General features: G+C 43.3%; 2 long non-coding RNA genes across 7 annotated transcripts in view; one reads left to right on the top strand and one right to left on the bottom strand.

The window, feature by feature from the left end:
- Positions 1 to 13,052, top strand: part of LOC147756953 (uncharacterized) — a 126,574-nt gene that overhangs the window by 105,962 nt on the left and 7,560 nt on the right. The gene's annotated exons all lie outside the window — the stretch shown is intronic.
- Positions 3,332 to 13,052, bottom strand: part of LOC111248115 (uncharacterized) — a 159,004-nt gene continuing 149,283 nt past the window's right edge. The window contains exon 5 of one of the 2 annotated variants that reach the window (XR_015324242.1): positions 3,332 to 6,388. This is a non-coding gene — a long non-coding RNA (uncharacterized LOC111248115). The remainder of the gene's footprint in view (positions 6,389 to 13,052) is intronic. The other variant, XR_015324244.1, reaches the window with a different exon arrangement.

Raw genomic sequence — 13,052 nt, 5'->3', positions numbered from 1 at the left:
TTGCTATCGAAATTTGCCGTGGTAGCAACTGGTGGAAGCACCAGCAGTAGCAAACGAACCTACACGCACCGCATAGCAGAAGGTAATTGTATTTTAGCACTTCGATCTAATCCGGCGTGCTAATGGCGTTTGCCCTGCGACGTTTGGTCAGTCCAGTCACCGCTGCACCAGGCTAGAGTCGGCGTCCCACACGCAGCGCACTATATATATGAGCTATTTGATTCGAAAACAAAGATGACTCTATAGCGGGAAGCGGGGTTCGATCAACGTTTTCGTTATGCCTCTGCATAGCTGCCGGCCTACCTGGCAGTGGTCTATCAATGATCGTCTGCTTTTTTTTTTTCGGCTCATCAATGTAATTTGGTAATAAGCAATGCTAGAAAAAAGGCAAATAAGACATAGCGAGAACCGTAGGGGGGAGAAGATGGAAAAAAGAAAGTATCTATACTTTTTTTTTTTTTTAGAATTGTACATTTGACATTACACACAGTAAATAATATGTATTGGGAGATATTAATGTCTGCTAATAGCTAGTGAATAATAAATACTCTTCAGTATTATATCCTCGTCTAAATTCTATTTAAGCTGGAAGGGGTTCCTGAAAGAGATTGAAATGCTGATCTTGACAACCGTCGCATCGGGAAGATGATTTTTAAGGAGACTGCCCAACAAAGAAGGATGTAAATTTTATTTTAATAACGATAAAAAATAAATAACGCATGTGCATGAGAGCTTTTCATCTTGGAAGGGCAGCACGCCGGACGTGAGCGGATCTGAGACGAACACCGCTTGGAAGTAATGTAATTCGCTGGGTCTATTTGGGACTCGCCGAGTGTTTGCTCTATTGTATTTTAACTACCGTCTTCCAAGTCTGAGAAAAGTATGCCGAAGTATGTACTTGTTTCTCATGATATTTTCAGTGAACCCATGGGGAAACTTGCCCTTTTCAGAACTAGCGTTAGGTCTAGAAGCTTTCCTTATAAAAGGGTTGGCTTAGCGTTACCGTCTGTGAAGATCATTAACGATAATTATCAAACGTTAGGAGTAAGTGGCCTTACTATAACGCTAATCGTATTGAACCAGACGAGCTATGGCACGTAAATTTTGACGCTGTCTGTGTACCGCAATATTAAAAGCTCCTTCAAGATCAAAGCGAACTAAATTTTCGTTAATCTTCTAGCTTTTTATACATTCGGCCAACTCGTATCGACGGTGACTCTCCCAGCTAGAACAAAAGAGCTTAATGCTCAATATAGGGAGCTGTTAGCCCGTTTCCGTGCATATATACGTACAACGAGCAGCAAGATCTCTTTCAATTTGTATAACTTCAAACAAGGAATTTAAAGGGCTCTTCAAATATGACCTAGATCGTTATGTTACCGAAAGTGTTTTTGCCAGAGTGCATAACCACCATCCTATACAGTTATCCACACCTCTCCTTGCAAGGATAAACTACTAAGGACACCTCACCTATCAATTTGTTGTCGCCGTTCATACCTGATAAACCGGCAATTACCTTTGAAACTGTTCGTCTGATTGTGTAAGCTTAAAAAACTAAGAAAGCTGCCTGGCGTCACTTTTGGATCGCGGTCCAAAGACACATCCATTGTACAATAGAGCTGGAACATCGAATACCAGGCTATGCTAACGATCGTTGTTTGGTCATTCTCCGAACGAATGCAACAACAGGAAGAAGGTTTCCATGACAGCATATGATGACCTGGAATGAAACGACGGCGGGTGATACGATAACAAGCGGACAGGTACAGATAGCTCATCTTTCCGTAGACTAGAAAAAACTGCGGAGCCAAGTCACACGATGACACGAAAGCGTTTGTTCGGAGCGCCGTTGTGGCTGTTCGTTGTTTTTGAGCGCAAAGCCAAAAGGGTAGCTCTCGAAAAAAGTCGACAACGGGAACGTTAGAGAGGAAAATAACTGGCCGTATATGGAGTTGTACGTTCGATGATCAGTGAAGCACATAATGCTTGCAAGTAGAACCTCGGTATTAATTTGGGTTTATGTTTTATATTAACAGACGAGCGTAGAAGCTGACGCAAGCAAGCAGCTTGTAAGCCCAACCGACACAGGTTATCGACTAGAAATATTGCCTGTGTTCCGACAGTGCGGTCAGTCCGTATAGGTGTGTGTGTGTGTATATATATATATATTGAAGAAATTACTTTCTCAAGGTTGAGATTATTCTTAATAACGAGTCAAACTAAAAATAACTCTCTGAATAATCCGGTAGAAAAAGATTTTAAAGCAGCGCTTGGTTCTCCGGAAATTGCCATTCCTGTCCAAGTTTAGCTAACAACAATTACCAACGTAGCAATTTACTATACATACACTACTATAATGTATTTAGTCTATCTAAAAGTGATCTTGTCAGAAAATTACGTGCTTGATAACAACTAGAAAAGAGTAGCGACTAAACGAGAAGCGGTAGCGGTAGGAATGGCAATGTCAGTGGCCTCACGACGCGGGGAAAGACAACATGCCCGTTTCTGGTCGATAGTTCTCATGCAGCGTCACCCAAACTCAATCCGGAGCATAAAAGAAACCTGTTGCGATCGTTAGCCATGGCTCACAATGCAAAGATTTGAGTAAATCTATGAAACTTCCTGGTTCGGGACGCCGGTACAGATACAGATAGTCGCACGCGCACGCTTGCGACTGTCGATTCGAGTCGACCATAGGCTGGCAAAAGAAGACTTTTCTGCTGTGATATGAGTTTAACGTATGAGTAACGGATGAGCCATTCAGCTTGTTTATTCGCGCATGACTAGTTATGACCGGCCAATAGGCTGAAGACTATTGGCTAGCTTACGACCCTCGGCATGATGATAGTTCGTTTCATGAGACGAATTAATACGACCGGATCTGCAGGACTAACGTAGATAACAAAATGGCGTTCCGTGACGCGGCCGGTTGATGGGACGCGACGTCCCATCGACTGTTGGCAGTTCGAAGTCAATCGAAGTTTCAAGTAAAAGGTTTACTGTAAACTTCGATTGATTTCAGATCGAGGGTGTGTAAATAACACTGGCTGAGAGAGAAAATGAATAAGCAATAAAGAGATGACAGTAGCAAGCTAAACGCATTACGATTAACAGGACGTAATTTTCTGCGCATGAACGGAGCCCTTTTTCAGACTCCGTTCATGTGAACGCGTTTGAAAATGTCAACATTATGTATACCTTAATTTTTAGTATATGCTTTAGCTCCATTGTGATTCGCGGTTTCCAAGATGATTGAAGCCACCTAAATAGAAACAAGTATCATATGGGGCAGGCGGACTGACTTTTTGTAGCCAATTTTCTACACATATTAACCGTATCATAATATGTCAAATAAGTCGCAAAAAATGTTATCTTTATTTAACATTCGACTCAGACTATTATTACACGTCACGACAACAGCTCGAGATCGTACTTAGATTCGAACCAGATTGTCCAGGAATTAAGGTTTTGTGTTTAGGCAAATGCATATGAAGTTCTTACTCAGTACCCTTTCATACAGGCCAACCGACACATAAACGGGTCTATCGAATTAAGAAGCAGCTTAATCGAGTACAAAAATTGTGAACTTCGTTGGAATAGCCTCTTTCTTCAATACACTGCAATTATAACAGCAAACAGGCCAACTTCCGGACCGTCCTTCCTGTAACCACATCTAATAACAACTGCCTACTGCTTACTGATGCAATAATTTCTGTTTTGATTCCTATCTCAACGTTTTTAAATCCCACCTCTCGTCTCTCCCGGCGGTCTATGCTTCTCGAGCCACTAACAACCCGTACGACCCAAAGTCCTTTTAGCGTTATGCCTACCTATACTCTTGTGCAATCTGGTGTTTTTGCTTGTATGAGTCATCACCTAAAATAGCTAGAGTCGTAGAGTTGGCCAGCATCCACCGTAATAGCGGGCAATTATTAGCCGTCACGAGGTCGTCGATCGGCATCGGTTTATCAGAGAGCAGCTTACGTAGCGCAACGACCTCTGCTAAAGCATATGCAATCGTTGCAGAAGAAGTGACCAGCATTATCGATAGGCTGACAAACGACGTTATGGTAGGCCAACAGGCACAGCCTGGCTGGTACGCTAGGGTAAGTTACGCCTATTCATTGCAAACGCGAACAAACAGGGGTGGCGCTGAATGACCAGTAGGTCCACAGCCACCTCACAACAACAGCAGATATATGGATTACGCTATCAGATTTAAACATAAAACTAAACAGGACAATCCATAGAGATTGGCTCCGTGCAGGACGCTGTGGCATTGCCGATTGACACTGTACGAGCCTGTTACACGTAAACCCTACACCAGTTACCCTATGCCACGGTATTTTATTACTGGACAAGTAGATAGGCGACCAAACTACCTAATCTAGATATAGATCTAGACATGGCTCTGTCGGGAGCCAATATTTTGGTCACACTTGACTCCCTTCTTTCTCCCACGCGCACGCACACGCACACACTCACAATCGGCCTCGTCTTGCTCCACGCTCAACGTTCGACGATCTACGGTCTGCTGGCATTCGGACAAGAACAACTGCCACTGCAACAGAGTTGAACGCTAGGAGTTTGGCAAGATGTAGTGGTCGAATAGCTTTTAAGAGCGACGACTACGATCGTAACGTCTTTTGCTTGCACCGTTCCGTTGGCCGAGCCCGACGCCCCCCGTCGCCGCTCCGCCTACCCAGGGTCTGGCCAGCGTCTGTCGACTGCAGTAGTCTTACTGCTATTTCTGCAGCAGCCGCCGCCGCCGCAAACGTTGTCTTTGTATAGTAGTGGCAGTTATAGTACTAACAGCTAGTATCTATTGGTAAAGCAGTGTGCAATATATATACCTACAGGGGGCATTGAACGAGAAATCATATTCAACAGATAATAAATTTACAATTGGTCAAATAGATAAGATAAGGAAACGCGCTACTCAATAATCAGCACTCGATAAAGGCAATATATCCCTTAGAATGGCAACAGTTAGAATTAGGAAGGTTCTTTCGGTACTTTTAGTTGGCTAGATAGCTTAATTCGAAGGATAAATGGATTACGCACTGACTGATTTATGGGTTAAACCTCACAATGATCGCAAACGAGTGATCTCATCAATCCAACGATGTCGCGCGTGGTTTTGTCTGTGTGTGTATCCGTTTGTTTACCTTATTTTTATTTATTTGTGGTTGTGTGCGTCTCTCGAAACCATCAACAACTGGCAACAAAAACACGCGATTATAACGACGGCGGTGGGGTTGGCGGCGACAACCAACAAGCGGTGCTGCTCAGTTGTCAACGGCGTCCGTGAAAGCGTCTAGTGGCCGTCGTTTCTAGGGCGTGCGATACGGAAGCAAAACGTTTATACTGTTTCATTGCTTGCAGCCGCTGCGGCCGCAGTGGAAAGCTGACCGTTCAAGGAGACGATATCGCAGTAGCAGGCACACAACGTCGGCTACTAGTGTTGCTGTTGCTGATGGACCAAAACGGGGTCGAGTAACATGGCGTTCTAAATTTGTCCGTCTATATCTGTAACTCTTTCGTTCTTATTCGGTGATAGTTTATACAGCGAAGTGAGGCTTTAAAGCCGGCTCAGTCTGCGATGAGTTTTTATCGTCACCTCGAATAAACACTGTCAGACGGAACGTGCGTCGATGTCGTTGTCGACTGACTTTAAGCAAGCATCCAGGTGCTGTATGGTCACAACTAAGCAGGAAAACATGTATTCTAAACAAGCTAGAAAGAAGCCAGTGCATTAGAAGTAATATCTGTCGTTTGCGTTTAGTCGTTGTCGCTAGTTGAGCAACATTAGCGCACACTGGTTTCGAATGTTACATGAAACATCGTACCTACATGTTAAAAACACGATCAAAAGTAAGACATTTTTAACTACCCTGTATATTAGCAGCATGTGAACACAAAAAAGAATACCTATTTTTAAGAGATTAATGATAGTGCGCTATTCAGCTAAACGAAATAAGCCATGTATAGCCGGAGCTTGATGATAAAAAAAATTGGGAGGATCTAAAGTGTTTCGCAGCGGGTGGGTGGGTAAGCTAGTCTAGAACAACCACGGACCAAGCGCGGTAATTGCTGATGCCTGCGGGAGGTAAGTACATTTACGAGGTACGATTGTTAGGTGACATGGCGTGGCATCGGCCGGGTAGGCTACCCTTGAGGACGTCACCGGTGAAACGTTCTCTCAAAAACCTTATCATGCATACTACGTGCCGAACGAAACGTAACAGTTGACTAGGAAAGCCATTCTCCTTGGATGTCTAGTTATCTGCTTGGACGGCCGGTTGGTCGGTTCCCTGATTGCCTGGCCGCCGTTTGTCCGCTTGTCAGTAGTAGACTGTACATTTGCGAGTATCCTGTTGCAACCTACCTGGAAGAGCAGGCGGAAAAGAAGTTATTGAATAGTGCGCAGGAACATGTCTTGCTTCTTTTTTACTTGTTGCTGACACTGCGCTCAGCGCCACCGTCGTTGCACCCAACGACTGCTACCATTTGACTCGTTCACGCCGGCGCCAGTGCCAACTGTCGCCGTGGGTAGGCACGCAAACACAGTTGACGCCTGCAAGTCTTGTATAGCCTTGTAGTAATAGAAAAACCCAAACACCACAGTATTAGCAAACGCGTCCGTAGGAATAGTAGTTGTATCAAGAGAACCGTCAGTCAATCAGTGACGCACCACTAGCCAAGAGCTAACGAGTCCGTCGGTCTAGGACATCGAAGGTCTACGAAATTTCTGCCTAGAAGACACAATTATAACGCCCTTAGTTAAAGAGAGCAGGGAATATCGATTTGAAGCCACGCTATATTACTACTGTGTGCGAGTAAGTTTTGCACACGGACATGCACCGCTAGTCTTGGCCGCATTATGGCCGAGTGCAAGTTGCCGATGAGATAAGTTCCAAAGTTTTTTTTTAGCATTCTGGTCAGATCTGCACTGGAAGAGATAGTAGGAAGTAAACTAGTCAACTTTAATTAGTAGCTTAAGTAGATACGGGATTACTTCCTGTTTGGAACTAAGGGTTAATTAGGGGAATTAGGAATAATCTTGTGGATCAGTCGACTTCAGAGTAGAATCAGGGTTGATTTGTGCGTTGTGCTCGTCGTGCGTATATACGCCCGCCACAATAAGAGTGACAGGTAGCTCACAAACGCAAGACCCCCTTGTCCCAATTACAAGAAAAATGTTGCGATACAGACTTTAATCCTGGTCTTTTATCGGACAGATGTTTTCGACATGGCATACTCTGGACACGAACAGAGAGTATATTAGTCATATCGTTGCATAAAATGCAAACACGCTACGTCCCCGCAAAATTGATATATACTTGTTGAGATACACCATATCGAGTACATATAGAGGGCAGTTACGAATATGGGTTGTGCATAGGGGTTGCATTTGGTACCGTTGTTTACTTGGATCAGCACGTGTCGTTGCTGTCGTGTGTTGAGGACTATCGACGTTCTCGAAAATGTATGCTACACCAGCGCATTGGGCCAGCTATCTGACGGATGACGTTGGTAAATTAGCCGGCAACGAGGAACACAGGCGTTTGCGGGCAGGAAGACCTCTAACAGCTTAAATGTATGCAAGTTGAATACGCCCGTGCTAGTTACAGATTTTTGCATCCAGATACTATGGACCGGTCGTTTCAAATCCCTTTAAAGAACCTGAGTGAAAAATAGAAATGTCAATGCCAATCAGGAAAAAATAACGATGGCCGAATGGCTACCTGCGAACCTATACGTTGCTGGCCACAGTTCTTTATGACAAGAAGGAAATCTAGAATTTAGGCAGACAACAATATGCAATGAATAACTGTATGAAGTTACTATTTGTACAACGACTGCGAGTCATGTTACTGGCCTCGAAATAGCTTCATCTGCATTTAAACTTAATCAAAAAGCCGAGAAAGAAGTAAGAAAGGAACGACCATCGACTCTGCGCTTCTACATCTAATTTATACAATACGAACTATGACTCACCAGTCGTAAGTTGTAACTGTTTACGAAGCGTCAGTGATAGGTGTGTGTGTGTGTGTGTGTGTGTGTTACAAAATAACAATCGCAGGGTATGTTGTTATTATCATCGAAACAAAAGTCAATCCAGATGTTATTGCAAAGACACGCGGTGAGGCGCCATGCAAAGCTGGTCGACGATACGTCCTTTGTATAGATAGGTGTTTTTCTTATTTTTATGTAAAACTTCCATGCGTGTGAACATGCAGGTGTACATTTAGGCCATGATTCAACTTTGTTTATATTATCACGAATAACTTAAACAAAGTCATTGTAATTACTACCGCTACGGCACTTATACAGATGTATTTGTCCCCTCTGTCGAAGCTCGCGTACGGTTTGCTTATTTGTTGAAATCTATTAAAAGAAATGTTGCTCTATCTTGTAGGATCAGTTTTAGAAAATTTGTGACTGATTTGATACTTGACCGCGCTTATTATGATATCTTTACTATAATTGGAAGACATCAATAACAGTGCGCTAGCTGCTTAACGCGTCGCTAATATGTAAATTGTCGATAATCATTTGCATATGTAAATATAAATAAAAAAAAAAAAAACAAATCTCTACAAGGGAATACTTAACGCTCCTCCCGAACTTTTTTGCTACAAATAATATTGTATACGCTTGAACCTTTATCTAAAAGCAATAGTAAATGTTAGCAGTGTAAGAACTAAAATTTCTAATTGATATATCAATATTCAATGAAATATCAATCCGGGAGAGATGTTTCAAAAAAGAAGCAGACTTTTACGTAAGTGAAAAGGCTGTAAGAGCGTTTGTTTGATGAATTTCGTTGCATGTTACTTTGCCCGTCATTGACAGATGCGTATATATATATACATACATACTATATACATAGATGGTTTGATAAGGTGAGAAGGCTGGAGTTTATACTAGTAGGAACACAGAAAATCAACAAACAAAATATTAAGATCATCTTGAATCGCGAAGCAGGCCATCCCTGGTCGAAATGGAAGCGTCGTGCGACTTCGCATATAAACTTTTTTGCACGAGATCTAACTCTAAAGAAGATACAAATGTCGAAATGATGTGAGCTGATCTAGGGGAGCAAAAGAGATCCAGGGAGAGGCTCAGGTCAGCGAACGATGATGGGGTTTGCTAAGGCATTGCGGATCAAAGAATCGGCGGTTGCTATCTACGAGGCGGTGGCTGAAAACTTTGACGGGCGAGAGCTTGCCTATAGCAAACTTTCATGTTTGATATTCATGGCGAGACATCGAGCCCTCAGCGGCATAGCCCGCCGGCATCGAGTTCGGAGTCATCGAATAACTTAAACGTTTCATAGCGTTCGAAGCGATGCCTAATGGTAAATCTGTGTGGAATATATTGAGTGTGGTGCTAGCAGTGAAAATAGTACGGCTGTACACTTTTGACAGCAGTCCCAGGGGCAAGTCGATGGTGTCAGTGGCAGCGCCGGCTGTAGGTGAACTATTTAAAAATAGGACCAGCAGGCAAGGTATAGAAGTCTGTGTCCAAGTGGAGGCAGGGTGTCATCTGCGACGTACGACTGAGAAAAATGATAGCCAAAGAGTAAAATCATTAAGGGAAACGCTATCTGATTAGAAAACAATAGAGCGTCAAACTTGTCAAGTTTTAATATATTTACTAATATGCATATACAAAGTGTTCGGGTGTCCTTGGAGGAATTGATTGCTCTATAACGATAAGGGTCAGATTAAGGTAAGTTTGCTTTTAGCCCCTTCCGAAGCCCTTCTTGATGATTTATGGAGCACAATCCTGGTCTAATGGCTTTATAAGCTTTGCTGACACGATACCAGCCGAGTATAAATTCACTTAGTAACAAATAAAAGCATTTTATAATCTATAGACTCGCCTTCGGCTTTGCTGTTGTCTTTCAATTCGTAAATAGTTGCGTGTTTGTTGCAATGAACCTTATGGTTTAGATAACCCTCAAAGAGGTAATCGGAAAGCGTGGCGGTCATGAGAAGTTTCCGTCGTCAGAAGTAGACTCACCGGCAAAGCAAGTGTTTCCTTTGGGCTCTGCATAAGGTTCGTTAGAAGGAATTGTCAATCGAGCGATACGTTTTTAGCGAAGGTTAACGAGTGCGCCTCGTTTACGAATAATGAGCCCCAGTTCTAGGTATTTGCCGCAATCCTGTGAAATTTTGACCAGCATGTCATCTCTGCACTGGACCCATGCACGCATTTATTTGTCCCTGTCTGTACGTACGTTGGTACCCGTCAACCGAGCTGTATCTTGCATGAATGGTCGCGAAAGTGTAAATGCAAGACTGGCCGCAAACCTCTTTTACAAAACAGCTTTCTTTGTATACAACGTCGAGTCTACACGTACGCGTGTTATTCATTGAATAACTTCGATCTTTGCTCCTATCCTGGGAGGCAATCCGTGCCGCTTCGGTGTGTGGCCTGTCATGCTGCAGTAAACCGGTTTCCTGGAATCATTGACAAGCTACCCGTAACCGATATCAAAAGGCGCACTCATTATCCCAAATGGCTTTGGAGTTTTCGTAACGCTTCGGCGCATAGACGGTTGTTGTCGTAATACAATTGTAGTACGAATGCAATTCCCTTTGCCAACGTAAACTGTTCCCTTGTGAAAGCGAACTGGAGTTTTCGAAAGATCGACTGGTACAAAAATTGCGATCCTCTACGCCCGCCATAAAATATTTTCGTTCAAAGCATATTTACTAAGGACATCGGAATAACCTTCAATTACAGACAAATAAGGTAAGCAGGCCTCCCAGCTGTGTACGAACACCCGAATAGATTCGACTCTTCCTCGTATTCTGTCGAACATGTTGAAATGACCACAAGACAAGAATGTTTTGATATGGTCTGTTCAATCATGGCTTTTTTTCAGTCCCACTCACCCCGTTGTTTACTCCAACGTAGTTTAATAGACGTTATATATATATATATATATATATATATATATATATATATATATATATAACAGCTAACTAAGTAGACATTCGACGGTATTAAACATCTATTGACAATAAGCTTGCCGACCGGTGTCGGCTCCCCTAGAAAGCCTGTTTGTGGTCAGTTTTGCTTAATGTCAAGTGTTTAGCTTCGCGTATCGACGAATACCGGCCGGCCACTTCCCGCTGTGGTTCAGTCTGTACAGAGAGCACGAACGATAGAAAATGGCGAGTGACAGCTGTCACGTAATATCCTCTGTTTGGGGACTGCTAGTATCGGGGAAAAACGGATATCTAGAGAGGGCAATGCAAATATATAGACAGAGTCGCACGCAGGTACCCACTCATCATGGCCGCCATATTGAACGACAATCGCTTTGATCGGTCCAGAGAGCAATCTGGCCAGAAAAGATGTTGTGACTCGCTTGGTGGGCACACGTATTAGCCTGGATAGGATTCTGTGCTCTCCTCAGAACGAAGCAATATTTCTAGGCATTGTAGTGGGCATGACAGGGGGCCCTATTGAAGGAGCCTATTTTTTGTTGCATACTTCCGTTAAAATAGCATTCAGGTGCATTCGCTAAATGCGAAAAGCTAGATCGACGCAGGAAGTGGCCGTATATCTACCTTGTAAATCAATATGCGCCGAGCTGCGCCTTTTACAGAAACATTAACCCTCACCATTTCGATTTCTAGATTTCTCCAAAGATTTCCAGAAGGAGGAAATGTACCAATAAAGAAAAGGCTAGCCGCTACCATCCCTTTGCTGCGGTCTTTGAGTTGAACCGCGCTATCGGCCGAGTGTTGGTACCGCCTTTCGTCTTATCTCGGCCATACAGCCTAACTGTGGAATTAGACGGAACGGTAGCGGTCAGTATTACAAGAAGTATGCCTGGCTCAGTCGCCTCATAGCCATGTTGCAGGATACGACTGAACCACGGATCTCTAATCCGTATCGACGCGACTAGTATCGCCCACCGATTTGTCACCCTCGTGGCGTATAGCACACATCCAAATCAGGAGTTACAGCCTCGTACAGCAAGCCGAATCAACATGATTCGGACTACCCATCTTATTTATGGATACTTATAGTATTTGGAATGGTAGTTATGGGACAAATTTATGGATAATCACTACGTTTCTGTAAGACACCATAAAGGCGTACACGTGTAACACTTGATGCGAATACGCTTGAGATTCGATAATTGTAAAGATTATGACATATATACATATAATATAAACCATTTATCTTCTGCTTAGCGTGTCCAATTGGGCTGTTCCCACTTTTCGATCTTCAACACGAGCTCCGTTGTGCTCGACTCGTAATACGCAGTAAACTTGAATACTCTGAATAATATACTCGTAGATACGAATGCATAGAATGATCCACTAGCGTGTATATACTGCATCTGACACGAAGTGTTCGGAAGCGACAAAGAGTCATTTGCAGTATTTTTGGTAAAATGATCATGGCGTTTAGTTCGTAGCTTATGAGTGAACGTTCCGATTTGTTTGCTCATTTTACTTGGGGGTCCAAGTTTCAAGAATCCCTTCACATGTATTCTGGAAGGCAAACGTGCAGGACACTGCTGTGATACGGTTATTTAGCTGGTGGCTAGCTTCGGTCGGCCTTAATGAAGCTATGTCATCATCATCATTTCGAATATCGCATCCATACGCAAGCGAAATTGACGTTCATTTGTTCAGCGATGTATGGGCCGCGAGGGCAATGGCGGCCCACCGCCAGCAGGACGCTAACACGCTATTTTGAAGACCAGCTAGGCCATTTATTCCTACTAAGTTCGACCGCTGAATACCAAGAGACCTTCCAAGACAAGCCATAATAACGTCACGCGGATCAATTCGTAGTCATCAGTGTAGTCATTGCAGCAGTCAAGCGTATAGTGGTAGCAGTCCGAAGGAGCGTCGATAGAACAGACAGACAGACAAACGGACAGGTAGATTTCAAAAGTATGAAAGACTATGCTATAAATTTATTACCAATGTCTAGTTCAATCTATTGTTGACAACTTCGGTTGGCGGGTCGCACAGAATAGTGATTTAAGTACTCCTACGTTGAGACCAAAT

This window comes from Varroa destructor, unplaced genomic scaffold (assembly GCF_002443255.2).
Source record: "Varroa destructor unplaced genomic scaffold, Vdes_3.0 BEIS01000003.1, whole genome shotgun sequence".
Classification (NCBI taxonomy): domain Eukaryota; kingdom Metazoa; phylum Arthropoda; class Arachnida; order Mesostigmata; family Varroidae; genus Varroa; species Varroa destructor.
Note: the sequence above shows the minus strand (reverse complement) of the source record. Positions and strands in the feature narration are given on the sequence as shown.